We start from the raw sequence: 22449 nt of genomic DNA on the forward strand, positions 1-22449 counted from the left end.
ACTTAGTCACTGTTGTGACAGCAGTGAAAACATATTCTGAGTCACTTACATATGTACGTGAAGAATCCACAATGCCTCTGAAAATCAGGTGATTCTTGTTTAGGTGCCTAAATAGAGATTCAGAAAAGAAATTAGCCTTTGTCCATTGCCCTTAATTAATCTGGATTAAATCACCACTCATTAGGGTTCTTGTGCTAGTCTGATGTATTTATACATTTTAAAGCCCTCAAAAATGTATCTATTTATACATCTCATCTCTGGTCATTTTTCCGGCTATCTAACACCCATAATGACAGAGAATTTGCATGAGTAAAGCTGTCTCTCTCATACATTGGTTTGTGTGGGACCAGCCATCAATCCTGTTTTCCTGCTTTTATTAGGTCTTTGCCTCCCCAGTTTTTCATTTGTCCAAACTCTGCCATCTATGTCTGAAATTCTGATTTCTCTCTCTCAGGTACTGTACCTCATCCCAGCAACGCAAAGTAACGTGTAGTCTCTTATTTTCTGAAACTTCTGTTTTTCTTCCTCCACTCTACACAGGATATGACCATTGCTGGAATTATGCTACCACCCACCAGGACTGAGCACAAGGTACACCTCTCATAATGGGAGGTCAAAGTAAATGAAAGTGCCCCCCTCCCACCAACCCCAGTTCTCACAGCTGAATTCCAACATTGGATATGACATGGCCAAGGGGAAAATATTGGATTTATTTTTATGAGTTAGTCATAACCCTAATGCCCTTAAGAGGTACTGAGAGAAGTGAATCCATTCATGAGGCCAAGAGGGTCACTTTTAACTTGTAAAAATAAATCCAATATTTTTCACTATGTCTTATTAGATTTGTACAATACAGACAACCATGGGTGGTTTGTTTTTTCACATGTCACTTCTCACAACTGCTTATATCCACTTTTCCCCTCTACTCAGCACTGACGAGGCCACATTTGGAGTACTGTGTTCAGTTTTGGGCCCTCCACTACAGAAAGGATGTTGAGAAATTAAAGAGAGTCCAGCAGAGGGTGAAAAAATTGGTGAGGAGGCTAGGGGACATGACATCTGAGGAACTGAGCTTGTTTAGCCTAGAGAAGAGGAGACTGAGAGAGGACTTAACAGCAGCCTTCAGCTGCCTTCAGCTACCTGAAGGAGGGCTCAAAAGAGGATGGAGCTAGACTGTTCTCAGTGGTGACAGATGACAGAACAAGGAGCAACAGTCTCAAGTTGCAGCAAGGGAAGTTTAAATTAGATATTACAAAGAATTTTCTCACTAGGAGGGTAGTAAAACATTGGAACCGGTTACCCAGAGAGATCCCTGCTTGGAGGTTTTCAAAACTCAGTTAGACAAAGCTTTAGCTGGGATCATCTAGTTGGGGCTGGTCCTGCTCTGAGCAGGGGCTTCCTGATGTCCCTTCCAACCCTAAGTTTCTATGATTATTCTATGCTTCTATGATATTACTAAGATATCACTTCTTGGCCTTATCCTCATCACTTTTGTTGTATATCATTTCCTTGGATGCTTGTGAGGCTGTATATGGTTTCCTCCTAGTCTTCATTGTTAGTACTTTGAAAGCTTCTCATGAAACTTGTTCTGTAACTGAACACATTAACTTAAGACTCATCTCCTATGTGTATAATCTTCTCTAGCCTACAGTCCTCAATTGTTCCTTAGCACTTCTACTCAGGGATAAACTTCACAGAGTTTATCTCAGGGTCCACTACTGATTGAACCATGATTAGGCTAAAAATAATCTTACCATGTAATCCAAGTAACTGGCCCACACACCATTAAATTCTGAATGGGCCAGAAGGTAAATAAATCTTCTTCATAAATAGCTTCCCATTTGCAGGAGAGAGGAAGAACTAGCCAGTGGATGGGAACATTTCCATGTCCTCATGAAATCCTGCCATTTCAGACAGGGGAACTTCCAGGGGCCTCTCCAACTACTGTAGACAACTAAGGACTGTTATAAGAGTAATTTTTTGCACCATAACCCAATTAAAAATAAGTTGGGAACAACTGGGGGAACACAAGTTGTGACTCATGAGGAAGCCTGAACCAAAGCAGCAGAAATTCTAAAACCAAAGGAGATCGTTTCCAAATGGATTTTGCCAGGAGTCAGAAGCTGGCAGATTGCCGATGATGAGATAACGCTTCCTTTACAAGCAGGTGAGCGACAGCATTGTGTTTACACCTAGATTTGAGCAGCTGGACTTGGAAGGATCAGCAAAGGATTGCTCTGATGACAAAGCTTAATGGATAAAGAAAAGACAACTGTATAAATAGGAAATGGTGCTGTGATGGTAAAAAGACAGATTTAGATACCATAGAGATAAGAGATAACATAACCAGAGGTGGGGGAGCCTGAACAGCAGCTCTAGGTGATATCTTTGTGGGGGTGAGGTGCTGCCTCTGAGATGTACGTAGCAAAAGTACTATGTGAAGGACACCAGTTATACTATGGGTAAATGGTCTGCCTCAAGTTGGACATATGTTGATGTACCAGTTAAAGTTCCTTTCTGTTTCATTTCAACCTGTTGGCCGAATCCTGCTTTTGGGTAAATAAGGGGCTTCCATCTTTTTCAAGAGAACTTGCTAATTTCATTCATCTTGGGCTGTTATTCTTTTCCATGCTCTGTTGTAGTCCATAGAAGAAATTCCTGTCACAAGAAGCAAGGAAACCTAGCAAATCAACTAAGAAAGAGATTATATTATATTATAATCTATTGCCATTATATGCCATCTATTGCAATTATATTCTATTGCCTCCACTAAAACTGGTAGGGGAAGGCTGGTAAACACTTCAGTGATTCCTGCTGGCATACATTAGTTTCTTCCCTCAAGCAGTACTTGAAAATTTCTGAAAGTACTGAAAGAAATTTGTGGTTTTTTTCGTTTTCAGATCCTACACAATGGAGAGTAGTAAAATCAGGCTGTGTTGCAATTAAAGGAATTACATTCAGGCGCTTGAAGTGTCTTCTCACTTTCTTCAGTCCTACACATGTGTAGCACCACCATCTTACATGTACTGAGTCCTCATTTTCACCAGAAAAAAATAAAAGCAGAATTTGGCCTTCACTGTTCCATATTTCAAACCAGCAAACTTACTGCCCCAATTTCATATTATGCTCCTTTTTGGTAATGCCTTCTACTCACTTTATACTAATGTAAATCATTACACAAGGCTCAGGGCAATAAAGTACTGATGCCCAATATTCTCACTAAATATCAGATGGACATTGACTAATATATATTCCTTAAAGGAATTTCCTTTTGAAAAAGGTCTTTATGTTTTTAGAGCTTCAGTTTGCCATTTGAGTAGCAGCTCCAGACCAGACAGTGCAATTTAAAATTTTGGCACTTGGCTTTCAATAATTCCCTGTTAGATTACTGTCTGTGGAAGAGTATATAACACAACTGCTACAAATGCTGGGAGCAAAATCTTCAATAACAACTTAGCGCATATGATAACTTTCCCAATTTCCTGCATCGACACCACCTATCTCTTTACTCTGGTCTGTAGCAGCTTGTTTCTTTATTGAACATCTGCCTTGGGATCCCCTGTCACAAAAAGTAATAAACACATCAATCCAAAAGAAAAGAGTATTGCATGGCCCAAAACTACTTAACCAATCAAATTGGCAGCTGGCAACGTGAAACTAAAGAGATAAAACTCAGAGGTGCATTTTACACAGAGTATTGCTAATGATATTATACACCTGCTGCCATTTTGCACAGCTAATCGCCTGAGCACTCCTAATACGTTAATTATAGTTTCTAGCACCAATTATATATTTCAACCTTTGTTGAAATATCAAGCAATGGGATTAATTTGTAAATCTGCTATCTCACTGATATTTGACAGTTACTGCTTTGATTTTCCTTGCTGCAAAATATGGATGGACTGTCCTGGGAGAAAGCACTCTTTAACTAAATAAAAAAAACACAATAAAAATGTCTTGTAGCATATTATCTATAGACCACATGACTTGTAACTGTGACTATAATTATTGTTGTTCTAGTTTCCCCTGCAGGTTTCTCCAAACAAACAAATAAACAAAAATACCTAAATAGAAAAACAAAAGCAATTTGTGCTCTCCTGTTATCATAGTATAAATATCCATAGATGACTTGCATAGAGAGTAGATCAAATCTAATCTTGCAGTGGTGTTCCTTGTACATTATAAATCACATTTACTTCAAGTCTGTGTAATTTGCCAGTTCATATCCAGTGGTAAATTAGAGCAGTTTTGCCTTTTGGGAGGGAAAACTTGCTTTTGAAATGCGTCCTATTGACTATGTATAAATTACCAGCAGCAGATCCACAAAGCAGATTTGAAAGTAGAACTGCCTATAGGCTCTTTTTTTTATTGATTGTAGATTGATAGTCATCTGATTTCAAAGTAAAATAAAATAAAATAAACCTGCAATTTAATTACTAAACCTTTAAGCAAATAGCAGAAGTACCTTCTTGTGTAATAGTATGATTTGACAAGCTATTTGTTCTTTCTTGCATCACTCTGATTATAGCCTGTAAGCTGACTTCCTTTACTCACCACAGTGTGTGTTCCGAAAGACAATAAATGCTTAAAACAGTGTATTTTCCTTTGGCATTGTAGTGTGTACATTTTATTTTCCCTTTTTCTAACACTAGTCTTCATTCAAATGATCAACATAGGAAGATGCTAAACAGTTTGGCCCCAATCCAGCAAAGCACTTAAATGCATGCTTTGAAGTCAATATTTCAAGTGTGCCCAAGTGGTTCACTGAATCAGGGCTAGCATGCTTAACACCTGGCAAATCACACCCAAAGTGTTAGACTGAATGTTTTAAGAAAAATGCCTCAATACCATGCGTCTGTCCTGGGTAACTACAGGAAACTACATATAATACCTCGCTCTGATGACTTTTCAAATCATCGTCCTAAGTACCTTATAAATGAGGTAAGTATCATTACAACTGAGGTCCATTTTACTGCTGGGGAAACTAAAACACAGTGAGATGAGACTTTCCAATGGTTATGTAGAAAAAACTGAGACAGAGCTTAAAACAGAATCCCAGTGTCCTGATCCTGTCCACTGCACTATCTGCTATGCTGCTCTGGCTCCCTCCTTCTTTCAGGTGGTATTTTTTCTCAAAAAGGAACAGGGCTTCATTGCATAACACATGTGGATTCCCTTGAATATGCACTGCAGAAAAATGCCAACAGCTTCTGCTCCAGTGACACTTCTTTGAGGCACATCAGCTAACCTTTCTGTTGCTGGCAGGATGAAAAATAACTCAACAGCTTTTACTGTAGTCTATGTCCCACTGCAACATTTTCCAATTGTGACTGAATTGGATTCTTTAATTAATTCCTTAATGAAACAGGATAGTGTTAACTATTTGGATCACACCAAAAATGATTATCTACATTACAAAACTATTAAGTAGATTCCTGTATAGCTTGGCCAAGAAAGGGACTTTTAACATACATGTACCAGTGGGTAACATACTTCCCTGCTTAAAGAAAGGGCATCCTGAGTGTCTTGAAGGCTTTGAATCCATGGCTTCACTTCTGTGACAATCACTCTCTTGGTAATTGTCTTATTACCTCTGTAGCTAGGGACTTACAGAGGTAATAGCAGGAGTTACTACAGCTTCTGCCATACAGCCCAGGGCCTGTAGCTGCAAGACTCCCATATTTTATGTGACCTTTGTACAGAGTGGGGATTTGTAATGCATACTCACTACCAGGTTACCTTCACATAGCACTTAGTACAATGAAACTCTGGGTGTTAATAGGACTCTGGATGCCACTGAGGAAAAAATTAAAAAATTGCAACTATAAATAAGGTCAAGAAGTGTGCTTACGTCTTTGTTTGTTGGAGAACCATGCTTAGTTTTACCATGAAGATCGCTTCTTGAAAATGTGAGTTTCCTTATGATGGGTGAATGGGGCATGGCATTTGGGAAGGTCATTTCAGGCAGAATTGGAGATAGAGAGGCATGGGTCAGGTATTGCTTCTTAAGGAAGGCAGTACCTTGGAGAGAGCATAACTAAGCCATATCTAAAACAGCTCTTTGGCATAACTGTCCCTGGAGCAATGTGATCTGTAGGTTTTAAACTCTCATACACTCAAAAAACCTTTATTCCCTTCCCCACATCCTTTTTTTTTTAGCAAAGCATGATACAGCCCCTAAAAATTAATAAACCACATGTAAGGACAAACATTTTCAGATGTCGTAAGTTTTCTATGGCTCATTAATGGTGACAAAAAGCAAATAAACACCTTTTGTAATCACATATCAGCTCCTGTTAGGCATGGCAGTGATCTTTAATTTCTGTTTCTCCCTAATTAAATGTTTGTGAGATTCTCTGATCATACTCTTTCTAAACTGGCATATATGGCCACTACTGTGAGCAAAGTGGGATTGCAGTGCAGTACTTAATTTTAGAGAACATTATTCACTGATCATCAGGCAATATGACTTCACTGGGCATTTATCTGCCCTCCTAATGGAGATGAGGTCTAGAAACCTTCCCTGAATGCCTTTCCTATGCTTAAGTACATGAGTTCCCTGAGCTATTGAGTTGCTTTTTAGTGTTGGGCATGGCACAAAGATTTATGTTGCTCTGTGTGACCATACCAACCATCCATCAGTATTAGTTACAATAAAATCTTACTCCTTGTTTTTAAAAGCCCTTTGCATAGATCCCATTATGAAGTTAACGTCAGAGATGGTCAAGCACTTCTGGAATACAGAGGGGGCAAAATTTCAAAAGCACCTCAGTGATTTAGGCTCCTTTGTCTCAGTGAAAGTCAATGGTACTTGGATCCCTAGGTAAATGAGGTCCTTTTAAGATTTCTGCCCAGAATAGGACCTTTGACCCATGAAGAGAATCCTAAAATGATGACACAGTTTTGTATGTGGATGGCAAATATGGGTAGAAAAAGGTGAGGGAATCTAGATCAACAACTGAAAATCTAAATCTGAGTGCACTAATGCTACTGTGAAATATTAGTGTGTCATATTCATCTGTTTTAGTCAATGAATTTGCAGTAAAGATGAACATGACTGAAACCATTATATCTCATGGCATACCAGTATAACAGCCTTCCTTCATAATTTCACTTAGAGTATTTTTTGTCAGGTAAAGATTGTTTAACTTCTAACTTCACTTAATACAAAATTGTCTAGTTCAGACACTTGCTTGTTCTGAGGTTATATCTTCTTAGCCTTGACTCCATCCTATCACACAGTAACTTGAACTACATTATTTTCTGTTCTCTGAAAAATAAAGACTCATGCATATACAGAATCACTCTTTAGAAACAAGCCAGGTGCACCAAAATGGTGATACTTATTTAAAAATATGGAAGTATCAAAAAGAAGTATGATCTTCTGATCTGCCATCAGCTACTTAAATCTCTACAGTGTCCTTAGGTCACATTTTCAAGCATTTTGTGGCCACCATGGCAGCTAGAACCAAAGCTTTTTAACAAAAGCCGAGAGAACTTTGTCACATAGCCAGAGGTCTCAGGAGCTGTGGTTTTAAGTAAAACAAACAAATATTGTGGGTCATGAAACTGAGAGCAGACAATATTCATGCTGTGATAAATACCCATTAATTTCCAGAAAAGCTAAATTAAATTGCTTGGATCTGGGCCTTTCCTATTGCAAGGTCCACTGCCTAGCTTGCTGGGGTCCTTGTCTGTGTCTGGGACTTCTAAGTGCTACCAAAAACACATAATACACAAAATACACCCCTTTTATCATGAACAGTGTGGTTTTCATCTTTGGACTAGCTCTGTTTCTTTGTTGGTGTCTGAAAGCAGCGGAAGAGAGAGGGGCTATATGTATGTACAAATGAAAGGGAAGCAGTTTTGCATCAGGGGCTGTACAGCTGCAGATAAGGAATATAATGCCCCTGCCTGTATGAAGGAAGGGAGATCCCTGTATCTAAAGATGGCAATGGTGGAGAACAGCTATAGCAGTGGAGAGAAAATACAAGGTATATTCAGAAAGTATCAAGACTGAACATGTATTATTTATTGTACAAAGTATTGCCGTGAAGGGCTTTGTTGAACATGTCTGGGCATGTTTGGACTCCTCTGGACAGGTTTGCAGCTCATGGTTTTCCCAGTTTTCTGTGGCCAGTGGTTGAAATACAATTTTTTATGTCTTGCATCCCCTTTTTGTTATGTCAGGGTGTCTAGAACAATGCATGTGCATTACATATTGCATGAAAATAGGGAAAATGGCAAGTGAAACATTTGAATGACTTAAAATAGTATTTGGTGATGACACTACGAGCCATGCGAGAGTTTTTGAATGGTATCATCGGTTTAAAGAAGGATAATCATCAGTCAAAAGTGACGAGTGTTCTGGATGCCCTTCACAAAATGATGAAAATGTGGCAGCTGTTCTCAGTTTGGTTTGAAATGATAAGCGACTGACTGTCCAGGAGATAGCAGAAGAAGTTGGAATTTCTGTTGGTTCATGTCATTCAGTTCTAACCAGCGATTTGGGACTGAAATGACCAGAAAATGACCAGAAAAGTGGGTGTCCAATTCTTGGATGCTTCACCACAACAACATGCCTGCCCACTCAACACAGCTTGTGAAGCAATTTTTAGCCAAATTTTAGACAAACACCATATATCTCACAAGTGCCACAGCCTCCATATTCACCTGATACAGCCAAATGCAACTTTTGTCTTTGCAACCTCAACTAAAGAAAACCTTGAAAGGAAGATTTTGTGATGTGGAAACCATAAAACAAAATGCGACTGAGCAGCTTTTAGTCATTGCACAAATTGCTTATTAGAGGTGCTTCCAACAATGGCAGAAATGCTGGGAGAAGTGTGTGGCTGTAGAAGAAACATACTTTGAAGGAGATTAAGCCAAAACCCCTGTAAATAAAATATTTTGCTTCCTACAGCATCAGCCTTGATACAAGGTCTGTTCAGAAAGTGTATGTATGGGAAAGAGGAGAGATAGGAGCTTCCATTATGCTGCTAAAGAGCAGTGGAAAGCATTCATTAACCAACTGCCAGGTAGGACTGGGCATGCCTTAGGGAATCAGTGAAACCAACCAAAACACTGGAGTTTGAAGGCATTTATTTTTTTCAAAGCAGTTTTAAAACCCCAACAAATCTTCTTTTATGCTGCTTACATTCAGGGATATGTTTGCAGGGTCAGATTCTTTTTGCATTTAATCTAATCTTGTCACCAAAATGTTACTTATGCAATATGGAAAATCCCCTTCTTGACCGTCTTAGCTGCTCTCCCTGATGCATAAGATACAATTACTTTTGTAGCATTAGTTTAGTTCTCATAGCTACACCTGTTGTTTACAGTAAGGGAATTATTCCTCCCATTTTAATCAGGCATATGATTTGTGTTAAGGTCTTGTAACTTGCCACAGTGATCATCATTCCACAAGAAACCTGGCTGTGGTAAAGAATAGGTATTTCAGCAGGACCATATTTGTTCCAGAAATGCAGCCCTTTGGCTAATTCGTGCCTTTGTTTATTAAGCAGTTACAATCCCAATCTTTCTAAAGTGCAGCCTTTTAAAAATCAATGTAGTAAAATCCTGAGTTTATACCTATGTTGCTCAGAGGAGCATTTGGCCCTCAGTTTAAACCATATTTTAGTGAATGTTGTGTTTTATGTGATAAAATGATATATGGCCTGACTTAAATGACCAGAGGGGATCTACTTCCCTGCTACTCTATTTAAAAGGCTTCTGTGAACATTTTACACACCTTATTGTGTGACTGTGACTGTCTAATAGCAAAATGAAACAATAGCCTCTGATGTCCACAAAGGCAGGGCATACCACACAGGTGCCATGTTTTACAACACCACTATATCTTGTCATTCAGAAGTGCTCCCTGAACAAATTGCCTGTCATATTTAAAGATAAAATCTGACAGTGCCAGAACTGACAAGTAGTCCTCATCCCTGACATACAACACAGAGCTGAATTTTGCTAGATTCACTGTAGATGGATTTGTCTTTAGAGATTCACAGCAAAGCCAACTGTTGGCAGAGCAGCAAAAATTATTTCAAAACATTGCTACTAAGTGTCAGGCTTTATTAAATGGTTGCCACAAAAAGGTACTAAAAGTCAGGCTTTTTTCCCTCTCCACAGAAATGTTTTTACATATAGTTCTTCTCTGTATAATAAAGATGTACAGTGATTCTAAATAATAAAAAAACACAGCACTGAATTTCAGGAGAGATGTTCTCATTACTTCTTAATGCTGATCTGTATTTACATTACAGGCTCCTGTATTTTCTTAATCCCTTGAGATTTTGAAAGGCATACACAGTAAATAAGAACGAGACATTAATTATGCTATAAATAGATAAGGTTATTTCAGTAATTGCAGTACGCCTTATATTACCATTTACCTGAGGAATGTCATGTTATTTAACCATTAAATACAACTGGAAAGTTCTCTACTGTGTACAGAGAAAGCTCATTGTGACTGATACTTAAATAAACTCCTTACCTTTGCAAAAGAGCTACATATTCATCTCCCCTCTAACAAGGCATCTGCAAGATTTGCTAGTGCACCTCTTTGTTTCTACTTGCGGCTTTATTCCTCAATTAGATCACTGCACATTTAACTCCCTCCTTGTTCATGACCATACAAAGTTTTACATGAACAAATGGAGGCCTCAAGGGGTCTGTTCTCTTCTTCCTGTTCTTTAACCATTAATGATTAGCTAGATGCTTGCTCTGAGGGGGAAATAAGCCCTAAAATATATCTGCAGCTCAGCCTGCCACATTTTGTCAAATCACCCTGCAAAGACATGTTTGATGTTGAAATGTCTCTCCATACATATTCCAGGACTAGTGATGGACCAGTGTAAACAGAACAGCAGTGCAATAAGGCAAGAGTGACAGTGCCTAGATATATACTCTTACTGACAGCCTTTTTCACAAAACTGGATCATTTTGTGTTGTACATTGTTGCCTCTACGCATATTTTCTGAACATGTTTTACTTTAAGCAAATGCTCAGTGATGGGAAAAAATAGGGGAAGACAGACTTTAATAAAAATCCATGGATTTTCCAAGGTATAGATTTTGGAAAGAGTAAAAAGAAAAGGTAGAGGTGCATGTATTGCTATAACTAGCAGCCTCACAAGACAACTGCCTTTGTAAACACTACGCAGGCTGGAGCATATTGTACCTTTACTTCTGTAAGTAATGAGGACAGAGAACATAGTGCCAGAGGGGTGGTGCTTTAACAGACATGGTAGAAACAATTACAAAACTGTTGGGGGGGTTTTGGAAGGGGGGAGAAAGAAGTGTAAGTGGGGGCAGCAGGATGAGAATGGTGCAATGCTGTGGAAAAAGGCAACTATACATACTTCCACAGGCTGCTAGTAGGTAAGCAGATATGCTAGGGTTTTAACTGTTTCTTATGTGGGCTATATAGTGACACTGTGCAATCTAGCTAGCCTTGCTCTCATGATCAGGGTACATGTGAAGCAATAAACTCCAGAGCTTATTGGTCCGAGTGTGCCATTTTCACCCGCACTCAGACGTGCAGCACGTTGAGCTGGGATGGAGCAGCCCTGGCTAGCAGGAGGTCCAGGAAGTCAGCCTGCCAGGCCAGGGCTGCTCCCCTGGCTCCACGTGCTGCAGAGAGGCTGACTGGGGCACAAGGGTGCTTCCGTGTGAGTACTAGCTGGCAGGCAACCCAAGCCCTTGTGCCCCAGCTTCATGCCCCAGCAAGCCAGGGCAGTGCTTACACATGCACTGCTGTGGGGTCTTTTACTCTGCAGCCAGATAGTAGCTGTATTTACAGGGCACAGATGTAGACACTAAGATACTTACTGTGTAGCTAATTAGTCTACTGTGGAGTAAACGTCTTGTGTAGACATGCCTAGGGAGCATTTTTCAAGGAATACTACGTGGGTGTCCTAGGGTTGTGAGAAGTGGCTCCCTTTGTCCATGCTCTACCCTATTAAGGTCATATTAACTCAGATATGCAAAATGGATTATTAATTTTAATTAAGCTAATAGCAGTGGCTCCAGCAGGAGTTTACCCTACTGTTAGTTAGTAAATCTTCCATGGAAGCTGGAGTGAACAGAAGGCCATAGAATTACAAAATTAGAAATGAAGAGGTCAGAGGCAGCCAATCTCTCAGCCGTTCACCTGCAGCTCCACTTTTTTTTTCAGCTATTTACCTGGATTAAAAATTAGGCTATGAGTATAGGTAGATGTGCCAAGCTTACCAATTTGGCATATCTACATACGACCAAACCTTCTTGCAATTTAAGTAATTTTAGAGGGGTGTGTAAATCTGGTCAGAATTTGATCTAATGGGCTAAATGCACTAGAAAGTCCATGAATCCCTCTGTTCCAAACTTTTCCAATAGAATGATGACAATTCTATTAGACATCACAATACTAAAATGTGCAATGAATACTATGTTGTCTTCTGTTTCCTATGAAAAATGACATTTCCTTAGAAATAGTATTAGTAGAGTCTGTGATTATTATTATCTTGCACTGCATCAAATCTTATTTAAGGGTGGATCCTCTGACAACTTCTCTTAGAGGCAATTTACCCAAGAGAAAGCATATCCATTATGGAAGAAGGTGTTCTGACCCCATTAGCTGGGCAGATGTACATTTGAACTACAGACCTCTAAGCACCCTCAGTCCAAGATGAGGCAGAGCAACTGGATATTGAAGGGATGCAACATCCTTTGTATCTTCATTTTGTACCATGTGAAGAATAAAAGGTAAATGCACACCACCTGAGACAGAAGAGAAGTTTGCAGCAAAGACATTGGAAATGAGTGAATGTTAGAGTACAAATTCCTTGAAAACTGTTACTTTAAAAATATACCTTCTTAGAACCCCCAACCCAGTATTAGAAAGACAACTCACATGGTATATAGTCTGTATATCAGCATGTACTATAAGTTTAAATGATAATATAAGCTTTTTTTTAATACTGCTTAATCCCCATAGTTTATGAGTACAGTATTTCATCCCTCTGAGAGCACTGGAAGCTGCATAATATAAGTGTTTGTAACTTTTGGAAGAGGAAATGTCATAACTTAGGCTTAGTTAATTGTGGCCCTGATTTGAATGAAAGTGCTGTTGTACAACGAGCATTTCAGTGCATTGATTTTTTCTTCTACCAGCTGGGAGCTCTACTGAAAGAACAATAGATTTAATAATATCAGCAAAGCAAAGAGACCAAGAAACAGTGAGCTCCTGAAAATAAGTAGGTCAGGCCACAATCAATTTCCAGATTTAAAATTATGTTTTTAAAATGTATGTTTAATACAAGATCCTGGTCTATGTCTATCAAGTCAAAGCATGTAAGGTTTAAAGTTCCTGAATGACTGCTTTATCAAGTGGCCCAGAGTTAGGCCCTGGAGGTTAAGCAATAAAAGAGAAACAAAAATAACTTAACAGTTTTTGCAGCTAGTTGAACTCAGCAACAGCTCCTTAAACAGCTTCTACCTTCCTAGGATTTGAAATGCTCATAAAGCTACAAGATGCACTGAAAAGCGATGAATTTGCCAAACAGCATTTAATTTCCCCTTGATATTAGAGGTCATTAAATTTATTAGACATTAATAAAACCCTTGTAAACAAAAAATATGAAGATTTATAAAACTGGGCTCTCTATTTTCAGCCTACTAATTAAGATGGAACTAGGATTAGGCTAATAACAGAGCCCTAATTTATGAGGTGCCATTAGTTCCAAAATCTCCGGAGTTCCTATGGTGGATGTATTATGCAGTGAACTGAACACAATACCGACTGAAACAAAATGATTAAATACAGAACTATACAGAAATATAAATATATATGAAGGATGTGCTATAGTTTAGACTGAAGCACTGTATATACACTATCTCTAGCAGGATGTAATATATGTATAACCAGTATGAACTCTTAAATCAAATTCACCACTCACTGAAAAGAAACTGTCCCAAGTAGTGTGTCATCAAAAATCTGCATATTTTCCTGTTTATATATATGTATACGTAAGAGCTATTAAACATTACACTACTAAATGCTAATATAATAAAGTCCATGTAATTCTTTTGTTTTGTTCTGCTGTTTATTTAATGTGAATGACCTTAAAGAGACATTGAAACATCATAAAAAGATTTAATAAAAATAATATCCTGTCATGAGCATGTGACAACAAAATAGACACCTGGGTGCGTCCAGATGTGCATGCATGTGCCTTTTGTGGCATAGATGCCACAAGAGGCATGCTGAAAATGAAAAAAATGTTCCCTGCACTGCATATCTGCAGTGTGGGCTCAAAATTTGGAACCTGGATGTCCAGGTACCAAATAAGAACACCAGGGAGAAAAGCTGCACAGGGCACGGTTCCTCACTGTACCCTGAGGCAAGCCAGAGACACTCTGGCATCTGCTGGGGCAAGCAGGAGTGGTTTAAGGCTGACCTGGGAGTTGCCCCCAGTAAGCAGGAACTGAGGTGTGGGGGAAATTGCAGGGGGGGTGCTGTTTTTTGGGGGGGCTGGTCAGGGGGCATGGGTCCCCTGCAGGGCCCACAGCCCCTCCCCGTAGGGTCCCAGTGGCCTGTGCAGGAATATAACCAAGAGCACAAACATTAGGAGAATTATTTAGCAGGCTCCATTCTTGGTATGGTGGTTTGAGTAAACTGTAGCTTATATGTCTTCAAAGTGTTAATTGGAAACTGTCAGAGATCTTCACTCCATGGAAAGATGTGTTGCTTGGTTCAAGTGACAAAGACATTCACAGTACAGCTACCGACATAGTTAAAAAAAAAAAGTCATAGGGAGCAAGGAGCTTATAAAGTTAGCAAAAGTTTAACTTTTTCTTCTTTTTTGCTTTTTTTTTTTTTAAAGAAAAACACTACCTCCACAGCAGCAGCAGGCGTAGGGTGCTCAGGACCCCCTGCTGCTAGCCCTCCCCACAGCGCAGCACGGCCCAATCAGCTTAGAGCTGGCACCGCTTATTTGTTGTGGGACTGGTCCAGCTCACCTAGCGCCGCACAGTGCCCTGCTGCTTCAGGAAGCAGTTGGGTTGCCTGTGCTCTCACCCAGGGGCTGGGACCATGTGCTGCTGAGCAGGGTCAGTTCCACAGAGGCAGGACTCAGCTCAGCAAAAGGCAGACCACATGAGCAGCACTGGCCTCCTGGCAGCACAGGTGGCTCTGCCACTTCCTGAAGCAGAAGGGGCACGTGTGGTGCTATGCCGGGCCCCAGTCTCCTGCTTGGCCTGCAATCACCAGCAGCAGCGGCAGCCATCAAGCCACCCCCACAAACCTCTCACCCACATACTTGGCTCTGTGGGTCAGGAGTGAGGGGATGGGGACGGGGGTAGGCTGTGGGTTGAGAGTGATGGGCAAGGGCAGGGGCAGTGCATAGGCATATCAGTGCTGCTCAGCGCTCCACATCCTGGTGAACAAAGTGGGTAGTGGCAGCTCTGATTTTTCTATGACAGAAAAGCCAAAAGTAAATACCAAACTGTATGGATATTTAGAATTTATTTTATTATGATGACAGAGGCACCGGTAGGTTTCCAAATTACTTTAAAATTGTAAATGTATCAATAAAACATTGCCCAACTGATCTCTCTCTCTCTCTCTCTTTATCTATCTAGTGGTTTTTTTGTTTTAATAATGGAAGAACATGGATTTGGGGGTATTTTTTTATCAGGGATTTTGCAGTTTTTAAAATAGGGACCACCAGAATTCCTGCTAGTGAGATAAGTGACAGGCACCAGGCAAAGGAACCTGCTCATACCTGTCATCCAGGAACCAGCTGGAGGTGGCTGACCTCCTGGCCACTTTGACAGTTCAAAGCAGGCCACCACACCCGGGCCATCTTCCAGGCGATAGCTGCCCAGATGGCCAGGTGGTGGCATACATGGCAATAGTGCTGCACAAAGGCCAGCTGTGCAGCCACAGCCCACTGGAAGCTGGCCCAGATGTGCAGGTGCCTCTACTGGCTGTGCAGTCCCCATCTGGGCCTGGCAGGTGTGCAGCCCTGGGGCCACATGCTGCTGCAGGTTACAGCCAGGCTGCTGCAACGGGTAGAGGGTACAGGGGACTCTCAGGGCTGCTTCAGCAGTCCAGATGGCACAAGGGGTAGTGCTCCCATGGTATCTGAGGAGATTGGCCAAGCCCCAGAAGCTCTGCTCTATTTGTCCATCCGATTACCATGGGCAAGGCACACCTGGCTAAATAGTAGCCCCTTTTTATAGGGCTAATGGACAAATAGAACAATTAAAATCTTGGGACAACTAATGAAAAAAAAAAAAAGGATAAGAGTTGTGTGTGGGTCAAAGGATCAAAACATGAAAATATGTGTGCCTGAGGGGGACACCAAGCAGAGCCCCCTGGGCCACAGCCACTTGTCCTCAAAGGCATCCAAGGAGCCGGTGGATGCCACCCACTGGTACTCTGCCCAGAAACATGATCAGACAAGTGAGAGGGAAGTGGCCCTGCAGTCTTTGGGCACCTTCCTGGCCAGAGCCTCCTTCCTGGTCAAGTACAGGGCCCACTTGGCCAGGGCCTGGAGAAGGTTGACCAGGAGGTACTGGGACACGGTGGGGCCACATATGGGGTGACCAAAAACAAAAAAGGTGGGGGTAAAATTCAACTAGAACCTCAGGAGGAGGTTCTGGAAGTGGAGGAGCTGCATCCTGGCACACTTGAGGGTCATGTGTGCCAGGGTCTCCCTCTGCCCACAGAAGGGGCAGGAGACCACAGTGTCTGTGAAGCTTATCACATACACACCCATGGTGACAAGTCCATGGAGAAGCCACCAGCTGAGGTCTCAAGTGGCTCATGGAATAAAGGTGGAATACAGGCTCAGCCACCAAGGTGCCCCAGCTACACCCTTGCCAAGCAGATCCCACCACTTGGTGTCTGGGCAGGATGCAAGGATGGCATGGGAGCACGTAGAGGTGGTGGTGATGGACGGTGGAAAAGCAGACCAGTCTGGTGTCCTCCAGCCAGCTTAGGTGGTGGAGTAGGGAGCACCATGGTCAGGCAAAGTGCTGGCCCCATGACAAACTCTGGTAGGCTGGAGGGCACAGGGGAGCAGGGACCACCACTGCCACGCAGGTCCTAATCAAAATGGGCAAGGGCGTTGGAGGTAGGGCAGACTTCTCCTCTTGGACCAGACAGCAGGTTACACATGTCATGGGTAGACCCATGCATGGAATCCACCCACTCCTGCCTATCATAGTCCAGGAGGTCTCTGATATAGGTGACACCAGCCAGGATCAACCCGGTCACAACTGAGGCACCAGTGTTGTTGGCACCTCCAGCTGGGGGTTCCAGAGGAGGGGCTTTACAAGTAGATTCGCTCCCTGGACAAGTGTTGCAGGGGACCTGGAGGCAGAGACCAGCTTCCAGGCCCAGAGGAGATCCTGGTAGAAGTCTGGCAGCCCTCACAGGTCCTGCAGGGAGAAGCTGCCAGTCATATCAGAGCTCCCAGAAGTGGCAGAGGAAGGCACACCCCAGGTGGCCCCATGCCATGTGGCTACTGCAGGGCCTGAAGGCAAAACATCAGGACCTGGCTATGCAGGCAAACCAGGCTCTGACTACTCTCCTGCAAGGGGAGGCTCAGGACCTCTGCAGCAACCCAGTGCTGTCCTGGCCAGAAAAACTCCAACACCCATCTCTGGAGTCCTGCCAGGACCTCAGGGGGCACAGGCATTGCCGGAGCATGGACAGGACCAGCTGGTTCAGCACCAGCACTCTGCCACGCAGGAAGAGACATCTCAGGATCCCTGCCCATGACCAGAGCTGCTCCACCACCCTTGCTTCCAGCTGGTGCCAGTTATCCAGAGGGGATGGCCTGTGGGGGACAAGTAGACCCCCAAGAAGAGCAGCGACCCCATGAACCAGTGGATCTGGTGAAGCATGCATGGGAGTAAGCCTACCTGCCACCCACCATCAGGCCAAGGTTCTTGACCCAGGCAGAGGAGGCTGCCAAGTACAATGCCTGGCAGGCCTTCACCTGCACCTGGTCGTCCAAGTCCTGGACCACGAGAAGTACATTGCCAGCATATGCTGACAAGACCAGCCATGCTGCCAGCTCCTGGAGCATCAACCCTGCCACCCACCTCCACAGGAGGACAAGGAAGGGCTCCAGGGCCAAGGCGTACACCTGGCCTAACAGTGGGCAGCCTCGACACACCCCTCTCCTGAACAGGATGGGCTCCATCAGGGTCCAGCTGAGCTTGAACAAACATGCTGTAGAGATGTACAGCACCTGGAGAACCCACACAAAGTAGGGCCCAAAAGCCCACACAGCATGCCTGTGAGGTACCCATGAACACTCGTCATGTGCCTTTGCCTTGTCCAGGGATAGGAAGGTGAAAAGACAGGTCCTCCCAGTGCACTAGCTCCAGGAGGTCCCAAACCAGGTACAGGTTGTCAAGGATGGAACGTCCGGGCACCATGTATTTCCGGTTGGGATGGACAACGTCTATCAGCATGGACCACAGGCACAGCAAGAGGGCCTTCACTGCTACTTTTTAGCCCGTGCAGAGGGGGGACATGAGACATCAGTTCCTCAGGTTGTGGGGATCCCCCTTCTTCAGCAGGAGGTTCAGCACAACCTCCTGGCATGATGGACGGAGTTCCCCACTTCCTTTGGATTCAGCCCAGACTGCAGCAAAGTCCAGGATCAGGACATCCCAGAAGGCCCAGTAGAACTCCACGGTTAGCCCATCAGTGTCTGGTGCCTTGTTGCCAGGCATCAGGTGGAGGGTGTTGGAAAATAAATAAACAAATAAATAAATAAATAAAAACTCAACCAGAGTGAGTGGAGCCCCCAGCTGGTCCCAGTCACCTGTACTGACCTGTGGGAGTCCCTCCCATAGGGTCTGACAGGCTTTGGCATTAGTCAGATGCAGGGAGAAGAGCTTTTTGTAGAAGTCCACCATATGCTGGTACATCTCACCTGGATCTGTGAGCGGGGGGGTGCTGTCATCTGCTAGAAGGCAGGTGAAGTACTTCTTGGGCCCCTGCCTCATCTCTAGGACATAGAAGAAGTTGGAGCTGTAGTCCATCTCCTGAAGAAGCTGGACACGTGAGCAGACAAGTATACTACAAGAGCTGTGGTCATCCCGCTTGAGCTGCTTCTGGACTGTTTCCACTCTGATGGGTATCCCCCGCAAGAGTGTAGCTGTGGCAAAAAAGCTGGGATGTGTACCTTCCCCACATCCCACCATCTCCAAGCTGAGGGGAAAGCTGCCCATTGTCCCCACCCAGCCAGCTAGAACTCCTGGAAGGCCTCACTGGAGACCACATCCTCCAGCAGACTGGCATTGAAATGCCAGTAGGCCAACCCTCACACGCCCATGCCCTAGTGTGGCCTGGGCCCAGACAAGGTGATGCTCAGTGAAAGGAGTTGTTTGGATGCGAGGAGTGGGCCCAGGCAAAGTGCAGCAAAAATATAAGCCTGGTCCAACCAGGAGTGCCATGCATGCTCCTCCCTCACCCTCACATAGGTGGAAGTGATAAGATCAGTAGGGTGACAGGCATGCCAGATGTCCACCAGGGAGTAATCCATCAAGATCTCCCTGAGGACGCCCACAGCAGCCTGGTTCCACTCCCTGCCCAACTGGTCTTGTGCCTTTAGGATGATGTTAAAATCCCCACCAAGGACCAGGCACTTGTGAGGGTTGAGAGTGCTGATGTAAATGGACACCTGGTGGAAAGAAATCCACCAACTCTGGGTCCTTTGCATGGGCATACATGTTCAAAAAGGTTCAGGACCAGCCCCTCCACTTGGACCCAGAGGTGCAGCAGGCAGCCCAGCACCACCTCAAATGTCCTGGAGAACCTCCAGCTGCAGGCCTGGGGAAGAATAGGGTAGCCACCCTGCAAGAGGTAGCCAAGTAAAGAGGGTCTAAAAAGACCCTGCCTCCTCACTCCAGCTGGTATTTAAGCTTGTCAGCCGGAGTCATCCGGGTCTTCTGCAAGAACACTATGGGGTAATCACCCTCATGAAGGAAGGAGAGCAGCTGGCATCTCTGAAGACCCTTCCTGCAGCCATGAACATTGAAGGTCACGATCTTAAATGACTTCATGGCTGGGAGGTGGAGTGGATGGTTCAGCAGGGGCCTTGCACATCTCAATGCCTGGTGCAGGGTTCATTGGCTCATGCAGCTTAAGTATACAGGGCTTCTGTGAAACTGTAGGCCCACCTATAGATCCAGACATTGCAGCTTTTGGGTCCCTTGCCTTCCCCTATCAGCACCCTCACAGTGGGAAGGACGCTGTCAAAATCTTCCCAGTGGTCCAAGGTGAGCTACACCTTGCTGCTAGACCACTGGTGTACTTGTGGTCAAGAAATGCAAGTAGCTTACCTCTGGGGACGGCTGGGACTGAGAGGTCCACAGGCTCCATGGAATTTGCTGGTTCTTGGGTGTCCTTCTCTTGGTCCTGGGTCTCAGTGGGCTCCTTAGGCACCATCTGAACCCCTCGGTCCCCAAGACCCTGGACTCTGGTTGGGATTGGGAGAGCTATGCAGCCCCTTGGGACAGGGATTAGGGTAAGGGTGGGGATGGGGCTCCATCACAAGATGGTAAGGTAGAGCTGGAGTTCCTGGGGGGGGAGGTCTGTGTGGGGTCCCTGGCAAGATCAGCCTGTTGATCAGGGATCTGCACCCCAACCCCCATTGGTACAGGTTTTTCTGGGAGGAGGGAAGAGACCCATCAGGCACTGGGGTGGCTTTGGTGCCACCCTCAGGACTCACTGGCATGAACCCCAGGATGCCTGTCACCCCCAAAATCGGAGGGGGAGGGCTTTGCTGCCAGACCTTCTTTTGGGTCAGCTGAAGCCTCAGTCTAGGTGCCTGTGGTGTCGCAGGGTAGACCCTGGCCAGCAGAGAATGAGGGGCTTCCTCCATGGGCTTGTGTTTGGGTCTGTGTAGCAGCCCTGAAGCTTCCTCCACATTTAATCTTTCCTGTGGGTGGGGTGTCAGGCACAGCTGGGGAGGTCCCCAGAAGCTGGGCTGCTCCTTTTCCCCCCATGTTATGGTCTTTGGAGGGTGGGTCCTCCACATCAGTTCCAGCTGCACCCAGGCCTTCCTCTTTCTTGGCTTTGTACCCAGAAGGAACCTGCACCCACTCAGCCACTGGGTGGTCCTCAGGTGGATAGGCCCCAGTCGGACGTGAGGTTTGGGGGGTGGGGAAGTTACAGCAGGGGCAAGGCTAGGGGCGGGGGGTCCCAGCTCCCTTTCCTCCCTTGGTTGCTACCCCCCTCAGGACTCCGCCAAACTTGATTGGTGGGCAGGGTTGCCCAAGCTCATGAGGGGTTGCCAGTGGGACCTGCGGATGCCTTTCCCACCTGGCCCATGGGACACTCATGATGCAAGCAGGCCAGGGTATTGCATCAGAAGCATTGCAGGTCCTCCAGTGTATAGAAAAATCTTCACTAGGGCCCCCCAAAACATATCACAAGGCAGATCTTGGCCTCCAGCCACACTTCTGCCACCAGCTGGATCATGACCTGATGATGGAAAGAACACATGTAGCCTGTGCATAGCTGCAGTTCCCCCACATGGGGGCTGCATTGGTGGGGCCGGGGCCAGGGCCAGGCTGAGTGTGTGCTTTGGTTGGTGTGGTGCATCTGGTCCCCTCAGGTGCTGATGGTCTAGGTTTGGAAGCAGGGCCCTTGCCATTCCCACCCCAGTTGTGGAGGATGCTGAAGAAGAGTCCTTCCCATTGTCCTTGCCTTGGTCCCTGATGGTGGGGGAGGGGGATTGGGAACCCCTCTGTGGGGGTGGGCCTGACCAAGGGAGACCCCCTGGCTCACTGAGCTACAGCCCTACAGGAAAAAAAACTGGGAGGGCTATGCTTGGAGAATGTGCGGGTGGGGGAACATGCACATACAAGGGCTTGGGAGACTTGAGCTGGCTTACTCAGCACCACAATAAATCACTAGGGTATGGGGAATGGACCACAGGACTTACCACACAAGGGCAAAAACATACATGGAAGGCTGCAGAGGCAGATGTAAGAGATGGGTGGAGCAGTGGAGGGGCTTTGTTGAAGATCAGTCCAGGTGCCCCAGCCAGGCACTCAGCAGCAAAGCAACAGGCAGGAAAACAAAGCAGGATCAGATGAAGTGAGGCAGCTGTGGGGGAGGGCAAGAGCAATCAGTCAATTAGGGAGTAATTCAGTGCAGGTGTGGTGTTGAGTGGTGCAAAGTGGTGCAGCAGGGAAATCTCCCTCTCTCCTGAGAGGAGGCAGCGGCAGAACAGACAGCAGCAACAGCTGTAGTGGTGGTAGCAGCCATCCAGTTCAGCCGCTCAGTTTCATAGTTTCTAGGGTCGGAAGGGACCTGAGCAGATCATCTAGTCTGACCCCCTGCCATGGCAGAAAAGAATACTGGGGTCAAACGACCCCAGCAAGGTGTTCATCCAACCTCCTTTTAAACACCCCCAGGGTAGGA

The sequence above is a fragment of the Crocodylus porosus genome, unplaced genomic scaffold, assembly GCF_001723895.1.
Source record: "Crocodylus porosus isolate Cpor-Errol unplaced genomic scaffold, CroPor_comp1, whole genome shotgun sequence".
Lineage (NCBI taxonomy): Eukaryota > Metazoa > Chordata > Crocodylia > Crocodylidae > Crocodylus > Crocodylus porosus.